Here is a 14,610-nt window from a genome sequence, read left to right on the forward strand (position 1 = left end):
TCAGAGAGCCACAGAGTGACATTTCAGGTGACATCACAGAGCCACAGAGAGACCTTTCAGGTGATATCACAGAGCCACAGACAGACCCTTCAGGTGATCTCACAGATCCACAGAGAGACACTTCAGGTGACATCACAGAGCCACAGAGAGATGCTTTAGTTGACATCAAAGAGACACAGAGAGACACCTCAGGTGACATCACAGAACCAGAGAGAGCACTACTGGTGACATCAGAGAGCCACAGAGACTCCGTTTGTGTGACATCACAGAGCAACAAAGAGACCATTCAGGTGTCAACACAGAGCGACAGAGAGAAACCTGAGTAACATAAGAGAGCCACAGGGAGTGCTTCAGTTTACATCACAGAGCCAAATAGACCATTCAGGTGACATCACTAGCCACAGAGAGACACTTCAGGTGACATCACAGAGCCACAGAGAGACACTTCAGTTGACATCACAGACCAACAGAGACAAACTTGAGTTGACAAGACAGAGCCACAGAGAGAGCTCCTGGAGACATCACAGATCCAAAGAGACACTTCAGTGTACATCTCAGAGCCACAGAGAGACCCTTCAGTTGACATCACGGATCCACAGAGAGACCCTTCTGTTGACATCACAGAGCAACAGAGAGACCCTTCAGATGACATCACAGAGCCACAGAGAGACACTTCCGGTGACATTACAGAGCCACAAATCGACCATTCATGTGACATCACAGAGCCACAAAGAGACACTTCAGGTGACATCACAGAACCACAAAGATAACCTTCAGGTGACATCACAGAGCAACAGACAGTCGCTTCAGATGACATCACAGATCCACCGAGAGAAACTTCATGTGACGTGAGAGCCACACGGAGACACTTCATTTGACATCACAGAGCCACAGACAGACCCTTCAGGTGATCTCACAGATCCACAGAGAGACACTTCAGGTGACATCACAGAGCCACCGAGAGACTCAGTTGACATCAGAGGCCACAGAGAGAGGTGACATCGCAGAGTACAGAGAGACGATTCAGGTGACATCACAGAACCAGATGACATGAGAGACACCACAGAACCACAGAGACACTTCATCACAGAACCACAGAGAGACATAACAGGTGACAGAGCCACAGAGTGACATTTCAGGTGACATCAGAGAGGTGATATCACAGAGCCACAGAGAGACCACTCACAAGCCACAGAGAAACACTTCAGGTGACATCACACAGATAGACAATTCAGGACACTTCACAGAGCCACAGAGACACCCTTCATCAAGAGACCCTTCAGGTGACATCACAGAGCGACAGAGAGACCAGACATCACAGAGCCACAGAATGACTTCAGGTGACATCACAGAGCCACAGAGAGACCCCATCACAGAGAGAAGACATAATTGACGTGAGTGACATCACACACAGAACAGGTGACATCACAGAGAGACTGACATCATTTGACTCATCTCAGACAGAGAGACTCACAGAGCCACCTTCGTGAGATTCACAGGTGACATCACAGAGAGACACCCTTCAGGTGACATCACAGAGAGCCACCACTGACATCACAGAGCTCAGGTGACATCAGAGCACAGAGAGACGACTTCAGGTGACATCACAGAGCCACAGAGAGAGACATCACAGAGAGAGACATCAGATCCACAGAGAGTTTGTTGACATCACAGAGCCACAGAGAGAAACATTGACAAATCGCATTCATGTGACATCACAGAGCCACAAGAGAACAGTGACATCACAGAGCCGCTTCAGACATCACAGACACTTGATCATGACATGACTTCACAGAGAGACATCACAGAACATGTGACATCAGAGAGCCACGAGAGACATTTCAGGTGACATCAGAGAGCCACAGAGACATTCAGGTGACATCACAGAGCCACAGAGAGACCTTCAGGTGACATCACAGATCAGAGACAAGCCACAGAGAGAGAGACAATCAGGTGACACACACAGAGCAACAGAGAGACCCTTCAGGTGCGGAGCGACAGAGAGACCCTTCATGTGACATCTCAGAGCCACAAAGAGACTCTTCAGGTGTCATCACAGAGCGACAGAGAGAAACCTGAGTTGAAATCACAGAGCAACAGAGAGACCCTTCAGGTGACATTACGGAGCGACAGAGAGACCCTTCATGTGACATCACAGAGCAACAAAGAGACTCTTCATGTAACATCACAGAGCCACAGAGAGACACTTCAGGTGACATCACAGAACCACAAAGACAAACTACAGGTGACATCACAGAGCAACAGAGACTCTTCAGTGGACATCACAGAGCCACAGAGAGACACTTTATGTGACATCACAGAGCCACAAAGACACCCATCGTGTGGCATCACGGAGCCACAGAGAGACATTTCTTGTGACATCACAGAGCAACAGATCGACAATTTTAGTGACATCTCAGAGCCACAGAATGACCCTTCAGGTGACATCACAGAGCCACAGAGAGACGCTTATGGTGACATCACAGAGCCACAGAGAGACCATTCTGGTGTCATCACAGAACAACAGAGAGAGCACTCATGTGTCATCTCAGAGCCACAGAGAGACACTTCAGGTGACATCACAGAGCCACAGACAGACACTTAAGATGACATCACAGAGCCACCGAGAGAAATTTCATGTGATATCAGAGCCACACAGAGACTCTTCAGGTGACATCACAGAGCCACAGACAGACCCTTCAGGTGACATCACAGAGCCACAGAGAGACGCTTAAGGTGACATCACAGAGCCACAGAGAGACCATTCTGGTGTCATCACAGACAACAGAGAGAGCACTCATGTGTCATCTCAGAGCCACAGAGAGACACTTCAGGTGACATCACAGAGCCACAGACAGACACTTAAGATGACATCACAGAGCCACCGAGAGAAACTTCATGTGATATCAGAGCCACACAGAGACTCTTCAGGTGACATCACAGAGCCACAGACAGACCCTTCAGGTGATCTCACAGATCCACAGAGAGACACTTCAGGTGACATCACAGAGCCACAGAGAGATGCTTTAGTTGACATCAAAGAGACACAGAGAGACACCTCAGGTGACATCACAGAACCAGAGAGAGCACTACTGGTGACATCAGAGAGCCACAGAGACTCCGTTTGTGTGACATCACAGAGCAACAAAGAGACCATTCAGGTGTCAACACAGAGCGACAGAGAGAAACCTGAGTAACATAAGAGAGCCACAGGGAGTGCTTCAGTTTACATCACAGAGCCAAATAGACCATTCAGGTGACATCACTAGCCACAGAGAGACACTTCAGGTGACATCACAGAGCCACAGAGAGACACTTCAGTTGACATCACAGACCAACAGAGACAAACTTGAGTTGACAAGACAGAGCCACAGAGAGAGCTCCTGGAGACATCACAGATCCAAAGAGACACTTCAGTGTACATCTCAGAGCCACAGAGAGACCCTTCAGTTGACATCAGACAGAGAGACCCTTCTTCAGGTGACATCACAGAGCCACAGAGAGACACACATTAAGGTGACATCACAGAGCCACCACAGAGAACCACAAAGATAACATTCACAGATGACATCACAGATTCAACAGAGAGAGACACTTCATGACATCACAGAGACAGACAGACCCTTCAGGTGACATCACAGAGATCCTACAGGTGACATCACAGAGAGACGCTTACAGGTGACATCACAGAGAGCCACAGAGAGAGACCATTCAGGTATCACCACAGAGCGACAGAGAGAAACCCAGAGGCACAGGGAACTTCAGGTGACATCACAGATCACAGACCCTACATGTGACACCACAGACAGAGACACTTCATGTGACATCACAGAACCACAGAGAGACCAGGTGACATCAGAGCCACAGAGTGACATTTCAGGTGACATCACAGAGCCACAGAGAGACCTTCATCACAGAGCCACAGACAGACCCTTCAGGTGATCTCACAGATCCACAGAGAGACACTTCAGGTGACATCACAGAGCCACAGAGAGATGCTTTAGTTGACATCAAAGAGACACAGAGAGACACCTCAGGTGACATCACAGAACCAGAGAGAGCACTACTGGTGACATCAGAGAGCCACAGAGACTCCGTTTGTGTGACATCACAGAGCAACAAAGAGACCATTCAGGTGTCAACACAGAGCGACAGAGAGAAACCTGAGTAACATAAGAGAGCCACAGGGAGTGCTTCAGTTTACATCACAGAGCCAAATAGACCATTCAGGTGACATCACTAGCCACAGAGAGACACTTCAGGTGACATCACAGAGCCACAGAGAGACACTTCAGTTGACATCACAGACCAACAGAGACAAACTTGAGTTGACAAGACAGAGCCACAGAGAGAGCTCCTGGAGACATCACAGATCCAAAGAGACACTTCAGTGTACATCTCAGAGCCACAGAGAGACCCTTCAGTTGACATCATGGATCCACAGAGAGACCCTTCTGTTGACATCACAGAGCAACAGAGAGACCCTTCAGATGACATCACAGAGCCACAGAGAGACACTTCCGGTGACATTACAGAGCCACAAATCGACCATTCATGTGACATCACAGAGCCACAAAGAGACACTTCAGGTGACATCACAGAACCACAAAGATAACCTTCAGGTGACATCACAGAGCAACAGACAGTCGCTTCAGATGACATCACAGATCCACCGAGAGAAACTTCATGTGACGTGAGAGCCACACGGAGACACTTCATTTGACATCACAGAGCCACAGACAGACCCTTCAGGTGATCTCACAGATCCACAGAGAGACACTTCAGGTGACATCACAGAGCCACCGAGAGACGCTTCAGTTGACATCAGAGGGCCACAGAGATATCCTACAGGTGACATCGCAGAGTACAGAGAGACGATTCAGGTGACATCACAGAACCAGAGAGAGACACTTCTGGTGACATCAGAGAGGCACAGAGACTCCGATCATGTGATATCACAGAGCAACAAAGAGACCATTCAGGTATCACCACAGAGCGACAGAGAGAAACCTGAGTAATATAACAGAGGCACAGGGAATGCTTCAGGTGACATCACAGAGTCACAGAGGGACCCTACATGTGACACCACAGAACCACAGAGACACTTCATGTGACATCACAGAACCACAGAGAGACATAACAGGTGACATCAGAGAGCCACAGAGTGACATTTCAGGTGACATCACAGAGCCACAGAGAGACCATTCAGGTGATATCACAGAGCCACAGAGAGACCACTCATGTGTCATCACAAGCCACAGAGAAACACTTCAGGTGACATCACAGAGACACAGATAGACAATTCAGGACACTTCACAGAGCCACAGAGACACCCTTCATGTGACATCACAGAGTCACAAAGAGACCCTTCAGGTGACATCACAGAGCGACAGAGAGACCATTCAGTTGACATCACAGAGCCACAGAATGACCCTTCAGGTGACATCACAGAGCCACAGAGAGACCCTTCAGGTGACATCACAGAGCCACAGAGAGATACTTCATTTAACTTCACAGAAACACAGAGAGACACTTCAGTAGACATCACAGAGCTACAGAGACACCCTTCATGTGGCATCACAGAACCACAAAGACAAACTACAGGTGACATCACAGAGCAACAGAGACTCTTCAGTGGACATCACAGAGCCACAGAGAAACACTTTATATGACATCATAGAACCACAAAGACACCCATCATGTGGCATCACGGAGCCACAGAGAGACACTTCTTGTGACATCACAGAGCAAGAGATCGACAATTTTAGTGACATCTCAGAGCCACAGAATGACCCTTCAGGTGACATCACAGAGCCACAGAGAGACGCTTATGGTGACATCACAGAGCCACACAGAGACCATTCTGGTGTCATCACAGAACAACAGAGAGAGCACTCATGTGTCATCTCAGAGCCACAGAGAGACACTTCATGTGACATCACAGAGCCACAGACCGACACTTAAGATGACATCACAGAGCCACCGAGAGAAACTTCATGTGATATCAGAGCCACACAGAGACTCTTCAGGTGACATCACAGAGCCACAGACAGACCCTTCAGGTGATCTCACAGATCCACAGAGAGACACTTCAGGTGACATCACAGAGCCACAGAGAGATGCTTTAGTTGACATCAAAGAGACACAGAGAGACACCTCAGGTGACATCACAGAACCAGAGAGAGCACTACTGGTGACATCAGAGAGCCACAGAGACTCCGTTTGTGTGATATCACAGAGCAACAAAGAGACCATTCAGGTGTCAACACAGAGCGACAGAGAGAAACCTGAGTAACATAAGAGAGCCACAGGGAGTGCTTCAGTTTACATCACAGAGCCAAATAGACCATTCAGGTGACATCACTAGCCACAGAGAGACACTTCAGGTGACATCACAGAGCCACAGAGAGACACTTCAGTTGACATCACAGACCAACAGAGACAAACTTGAGTTGACAAGACAGAGCCACAGAGAGAGCTCCTGGAGACATCACAGATCCAAAGAGACACTTCAGTGTACATCTCAGAGCCACAGAGAGACCCTTCAGTTGACATCACGGATCCACAGAGAGACACTTCTGTTGACATCACAGAGCCACAGAGAGACACTTCCGGTGACATTACAGAGCCACAAATCGACCATTCATGTGACATCACAGAGCCACAAAGAGACACTTCAGGTGACATCACAGAACCACAAAGATAACCTTCAGGTGACATCACAGAGCAACAGACAGTCGCTTCAGATGACATCACAGATCCACCGAGAGAAACTTCATGTGACGTGAGAGCCACACGGAGACACTTCATTTGACATCACAGAGCCACAGACAGACCCTTCAGGTGATCTCACAGATCCACAGAGAGACACTTCAGGTGACATCACAGAGCCACCGAGAGACGCTTCAATTGACATCAGAGGGCCACAGAGATATCCTACAGGTGACATCGCAGAGTACAGAGAGACGATTCAGGTGACATCACAGAACCAGAGAGAGACACTACTGGTGACATCAGAGAGGCACAGAGACTCCAATCATGTGATATCACAGAGCAACAAAGAGACCATTCAGGTGTCACCACAGAGCGACAGAGAGAAACCTGAGTAATATAACAGAGGCACAGGGAATGCTTCAGGTGACATACAGAGTCACAGAGGGACCCTACATGTGACACCACAGAACCACAGAGACACTTCATGTGACATCACAGAACCACAGAGAGACATAACAGGTGACATCAGAGAGCCACAGAGTGACATTTCAGGTGACATCACAGAGCCACAGAGAGACCATTCAGGTGATATCACAGAGCCACAGAGAGACCACTCATGTGTCATCACAAGCCACAGAGAAACACTTCAGGTGACATCACAGAGACACAGATAGACAATTCAGGACACTTCACAGAGCCACAGAGACACCCTTCATGTGACATCACAGAGTCACAAAGAGACCCTTCAGGTGACATTACGGAGCGACAGAGAGACCCTTCATGTGACATCACAGAGCCACAAAGAGACTCTTCATGTAACATCACAGAGCCACAGAGAGACACTTCAGGTGACATCACAGAACCACAAAGACAAACTACAGGTGACATCACAGAGCAACAGAGACTCTTCAGTGGACATCACAGAGCCACAGAGAAACACTTTATGTGACATCACAGAGCCACAAAGACACCCATCATGTGGCATCACGGAGCCACAGAGAGACACTTCTTGTGACATCACAGAGCAAGAGATCGACAATTTTAGTGACATCTCAGAGCCACAGAATGACCCTTCAGGTGACATCACAGAGCCACAGAGAGACGCAGGTGACATGACCATTCTGGTGTCATCACTCATGTGTCATCTCAGAGCCACAGAGAGACACTTCAGGTGACATCACAGAGCCACAGACAGACACTTAAGATGACATCACAGAGCCACCACTTCATGTGATATCAGAGCCACACAGAGACTCTTCAGGTGACATCACAGAGCCACAGACAGACCCTTCAGGTGATCTCACAGATCCACAGAGAGACACTTCAGGTGACATCACAGAGCCACAGAGAGATGCTTTAGTTGACATCAAAGAGACACAGAGAGACACCTCAGGTGACATCACAGAACCAGAGAGAGCACTACTGGTGACATCAGAGAGCCACAGAGACTCCGTTTGTGTGACATCACAGAGCAACAAAGAGACCATTCAGGTGTCAACACAGAGCGACAGAGAGAAACCTGAGTAACATAAGAGAGCCACAGGGAGTGCTTCAGTTTACATCACAGAGCCAAATAGACCATTCAGGTGACATCACTAGCCACAGAGAGACACTTCAGGTGACATCACAGAGCCACAGAGAGACACTTCAGTTGACATCACAGACCAACAGAGACAAACTTGAGTTGACAAGACAGAGCCACAGAGAGAGCTCCTGGAGACATCACAGATCCAAAGAGACACTTCAGTGTACATCTCAGAGCCACAGAGAGACCCTTCAGTTGACATCACGGATCCACAGAGAGACCCTTCTGTTGACATCACAGAGCAACAGAGAGACCCTTCAGATGACATCACAGAGCCACAGAGAGACACTTCCAGTGACATTACAGAGCCACAAATCGACCATTCATGTGACATCACAGAGCCACAAAGAGACACTTCAGGTGACATCACAGAACCACAAAGATAACCTTCAGGTGACATCACAGAGCAACAGACAGTCGCTTCAGATGACATCACAGATCCACCAAGAGAAACTTCATGTGACATGAGAGCCACACGGAGACACCTCATTTGACATCACAGAGCCACAGACAGACCCTTCAGGTGATCTCACAGATCCACAGAGAGACACTTCAGGTGACATCACAGAGCCACCGAGAGACGCTTCAGTTGACATCAGAGGGCCACAGAGATATCCTACAGGTGACATCGCAGAGTACAGAGAGACGATTCAGGTGACATCGCAGAACCAGAGAGAGACACTTCTGGTGACATCACAGAGCCACAGAGAGACACTTCATTTAACTTCACAGAGACACAGAGAGACACTTCAGTAGACATCACAGAGCTACAGAGACACCCTTCATGTGGCATCACAGAGCCACAAAGAGACCCTTCATGTGACATCAAGAGCCACAGAGATACAATTCAGGTGACATCACAGATCCACAGGGAGACCCTTCATTTGACATCAGGTGTCATCACAGAGCGACAGAGAGAAACCTGAGTTGACATCCCAGAGCAACAGAGACCCTTCAGATGATATCACAGAGACTCAGAGAGACCCTTCAGGTGACATCACAGATCCACAGGGAGACCCTTCATGTTTCCTCAGAAACCCACAGACAGACCCTTCAGTTGACATCAGAAAGCCACAGAGAGACAATTCATGTGGCAACACAGAGCCACAAAGAGACCCTTCAGGTGACATCACAGATACACAGAGACAAAAGTGAGTTGAAAAGACAGAGCCACAGAGAGACACTTCAGTTGACATCACGGATCCAAAGAGAGACCCTTCTGTTGACATGACAGAGCAATAGAGAAACCCTTTAGGTGACATTACAGAGCCACAGAGAGACCCTTCATTTGACATCACTGAGCCACAAAGAGACTCTACAGGTGTCATCACAGAGCGACAGAGAGAAACCTGAGTTGACATCCCAGAGCAACAGAGACCCTTCAGATGATATCACAGAGACTCAGAGAGACCCTTCAGGTGACATTACAGAGCCACAGAGAGACCCTTCATGTAACATCACAGAGCCACAGAGAACCCTTGAGATGACACAAAGGGGCAGCAAGAGAAACTTCATGTGACATGAGAGCCACAGGGAGACATTTCATTTGACATCACAGAGCCACAGGCAGGCCCTTCAGGTCATCTCACAGACCCACAGACAGACCCTTCAGGTGACATCACAGAGACACAGAGAGACACATCAGGTGACATCACAGAGACACAGAGAGACACATCAGGTGACATCACAATGCCACAGAGAGAGGATTCAATTGACATCACAGAGCCACAGAGAGAACCTTCAGGTCATATCAGAAACACAGAGAGACAACTCAGGTGACATCACAGGACCAGAGTAAGACCCTTCTGGTGACATCACAGAGCCACAGGAGAGAATCTTAAGGAGACATGACAGAGCCACAGGAATGACACTTCTGGTGATATCACAGAGGCGCATGATAGACCCTTCAGGTGATGTCACAGAGACACAGGAAAGACAATATTGGTGACATCACAAAGCTACAGTAAAGACTATTTAGGTGACATCAAGAGCCACTGGAGAGACCCTTAATTTGACATCACAGAGACACAGAGGACACTTCATGTGACATCACAGAGCCACAGAGAGAAACTTCAGGTGACATCACAGAACAACAGAGAGAAATTCAGGTGACATCACAGAGCCACAGAGAGATCCTTCAGGTGACATCACAGAGCCACAAGTAGACCCTTCAGGTGACCCTAGAAAACCACAAACAACACTTCAGGTGACATCAAAGAGTCACAGGGAGACCCTTCATGTGACATCACAGAGCCACAGAGAGACATGTCAGTTGACACACAGAGCCACAGAGATATTCTTCAGGTGACATCACAGAGACACAGAGTGACACTACAGTTGACATCACAGATCTAAAGAGGTACACTTCATGTGACATCACAGAGCTTCAGAGAGACTCTTTAGGTGATGTCACAAAGCAACAGACTGACACTTCAGCTGACATCACAGAGCCACAGAGAGAGGATTCTTTTGTCTTCACAGAGCCACAGAGATACCCCACAGGTGACATCGCAGAGTACAGAGAGACGATTCAGGTGACATCACAGAACCAGAGAGAGACACTTCTGGTGACATCAGAGAGCCACAGAGACCCCGATCATGTGACATCACCGAGCAACAAAGAGACCATTCAGGTGTCACCACAGAGCGACAGAGAAAAAACAGAGTAATATAACAGAGCCACAGGCTGTGCTTCAGGTGACACCACAGAGCCACAGAGAGACCCTTCAGGTGACATCACAGAGCCACAGAGGGACCCTACATATGACACCACAGAACCACAGAGACACTTCATTTGACATCACAGAACCACAGAGAGACAATAAAGGTGACATCACAGAGCCACAGAGGGACCCAACATGTGACACCACATAACCACAGAGACACTTCATGTGACATCACAGAACCTCAGAGAGACAATACAGGTGACATCACAATGCCACAGAGAGACATTTCAGGTGACATCACAGAGCCTCAGAGAGACCATTCATGTGACATCACAGAGCCACAGAGAGTCCCGACAGGTGACATCAGATAGCCACAAAGAGACCCTTCAAGTGACATCACAGATACACAGAGAAAAAAGTGAGTTGAAAAGACAGAGCCACAGAGAGAGCTTCAGGTGATATCACAGATCCACAGAGAGACACTTCAGGGTTCATCTCAGAGCCACAGAGAGACACTTCAGTTGACATCACGGATCCAAAGAGAGACCCTTCTGTTGACATGACAGAGCAATAGAGAGACCCTTTAGGTGACATTACAGAGCCACAGAGAGACCCTTCATTTGACATCACGGAGCCACAAAGAGACTCTACAGGTGTCATCACAGAGCGACAGAGAGAAACCTGAGTTGACATCCCAGAGCAACAGAGACCCTTCAGATGATATCACAGAGACACAGAGAGACCCTTCAGGTGACATTACAGAGCCACAGAGAGACCCTTCATGTAACATCACAGAGCCACAGAGAGACCCTTGAGATGACATCACAGAGCCACCAAGAGAACCTTCATGTGACATGAGAGCCACACGGAGACACTTCATTTGACATCACAGAGCCACAGGCAGACACTTCAGGTGATCTCACAGATCCACAGAGAAACACTTCAGGTGAAATCACAGAGCCACCGAGAGACGCTTCAGTTGACATCACAGAGCCACAGAGATACCCCACAGGTGACATCGCAGATACAGAGAGACAATTCAGGTGACACCACAGAACCAGAGAGAGACACTTCTGGTGACATCAGAGAGCCACAGAGACCCCGATCATGTGACATCACAGATCAACAAAGAGACCATTCAGGTGTCACCACAGAGCGACCCAGAGAAACCTGTGTAATATAACAGAGCCACAGGGAGTGCTTCAGGTGACATCACAGAGCCACAGAGAGACTATTCAGGTGACATCACAGAGCCAGAGAGAGACACTTCAGGTGACATCACAGAGCCACAGAGAGACATTTCAGGTGACATCACAGAACCACAGAGAGACACTTCATGTGACATCACAGAGCCACAGAGAGACCCTTCAGGTGACATCACACAGCCACAGAGAGACGCTTAAGGTGACATCACAGAGCCACAGAGGGACCCTACATGTGACAACACAGAACCACAGAGACACTTCATGTGACATCACAGAACCACAAGAGACAATACAGGTGACATCACAGAGCCACAGAGAGACAATTCAGGTGATATCACAGAGCAACAGAGAGACACTTCATGTGACATCACGGAGCCACAGAGATACCGTTCAGGTGAAATCGCAGAGCCACAGAGAGACCCTTCAGGTGACATCACAGAGCCACAGAGAGACACTTCATATGACATCATTGAGCCACAGAAAGACCCTTCAGGTGACATCACAGAGACACAGAGAGATGCCTCAGGTGACATCAGAGAACCAGTGAAAGACCCTTCTGTTGACATCAGAGAGCAACAGGAAAGAATCTTCAGGAGACATCTCAGAGCCACAGGAATGACACTTATGTTGTTATCACAGAGGGGCATGATAGACCCTTCAGGTGATGTCACAGATCGACACCGAGACCCTTCAGGTAACATCACACAGCCACATAGAGATGCTTCAGGTGACATCACAGAACCAGAGAGAGACCTTTCTGGTGACATCACAGAGCCACAGAGGGACACTTCAGCTGACATCACAAAGCCACAGAGAGATGCTTCTAGGGACATCACAGAACCAGAGAGAGACCATTCAGGTGACATCACAGAGCCACTGAGAGACCCTTTAGGTGATCTCACAGAGCCACAGTGAAACACCTCAGGTGACATCATAAAGCCACAGAAGGACGATTCAGTTGACATCACAGAGCCACAGAGAATACCTTCAGGTCATATCAAAGACACAGAGAAACACCTCAGGTGACATCCCAGAACCAGACAAAGACCCTTCTGGTGACATCACAGAGCCACAGGAGAGAATCTTAAGGAGACATGACAGAGCTACAGGAATGACCCTTCTGGTGATATCACAGAGGCGCATGATAGACCCTTCAGGTGATGTCACAGAGCCACAGGAAAGACACTATTGGTGACATCACAAAGCTACAGTAAAGACTCTTTAGGTGACATCAAGAGCCACTGGAGAGACCCTTAAGTTGACATCAGAGAGACACAGAGGACCCTTCATGTAAAATCACAGAGCCACAGAGAGACAATTCAGGTGACATCACAGAGCCACAGAGAGACCTGTCAGTTGACATCTCACAGCCACAGAGAGATGCTTAAGATGACATCACAGAGCCACAGAGAGACCATACATGTGACATCACAGAACCACAGAAAGACACTTCATGTGACATCACAGAACCACAGAGAGACACATTAGGTGATGTCATAAAGCAACACAGAGACACTTCAGCTGACATCACAGAGCCACAGAGAGGCCATTCTTGTGAATTCACAGAACCACAGAGAGACATTTCAGGGGACATCACAGAGCCACAGACAGGACCCTTCAGTTGACATCTCACAGCCACAGAGAGATGCTTAAGTTGACATCACAGAGTCACAGAGAGACCCTACATGTGACATCACAGAACCACAGAAAGACACTTCATGTGACATCACAGAACCACAGAGAGTACATACAGGTGACATCACAGAGCCACAGAGAGACATTTCAGGTGACATCACAGAGCCACAGAGAGATACTTTAGATGACATCACAGAGCCTCCGAGAGAAACCTCATGTGACATAAGAGCCACACAGAGACTCTTCAGGTGACATCACAGAGCCACAGACAGACCCTTCAGGTGATCTCACAGATCCACAGAGAGACACTTCAGGTGACATCACAGAGCCACAGAGAGATGCTTCAGTTGACATCACAGATCCACTGAGAGACACTTCAGGTGACATCGCAGAGACACAGAGAGACACTTCAGGTGACATCACAATGCCACAGAGAGAGGATTCAGTTGACATCACAGAGCCACAGAGAGAACCTTCAGGTCCTATCAGAGACACAGAGAGACACCTCAGGTGACATCACAGAACCAGAGTAAGACCCTTCTTGTGACATCACAGAACCACAGGAGAGAATCTTAAGGAGAAATGACAGAGCCACAGGAATGACACTTCTCGTAATATCACAGAGGTGCCTGATAGACCCTTCAGGTGATGTCACAGAGCCACAGGAAAGACACTATTGGTGACATCACAAAGCTACAATAAAGACTATTTAGGTGACATCAAGATCCACTGGAGAGTCCCTTAAGTTGACATCACAGAGACACAGAGGACCATTCATGTGACATCACAGAGCCACAGAGAGACA

The sequence above is a fragment of the Cricetulus griseus genome, chromosome 5 (assembly GCF_003668045.3).
Source record: "Cricetulus griseus strain 17A/GY chromosome 5, alternate assembly CriGri-PICRH-1.0, whole genome shotgun sequence".
Taxonomy (NCBI): domain Eukaryota; kingdom Metazoa; phylum Chordata; class Mammalia; order Rodentia; family Cricetidae; genus Cricetulus; species Cricetulus griseus.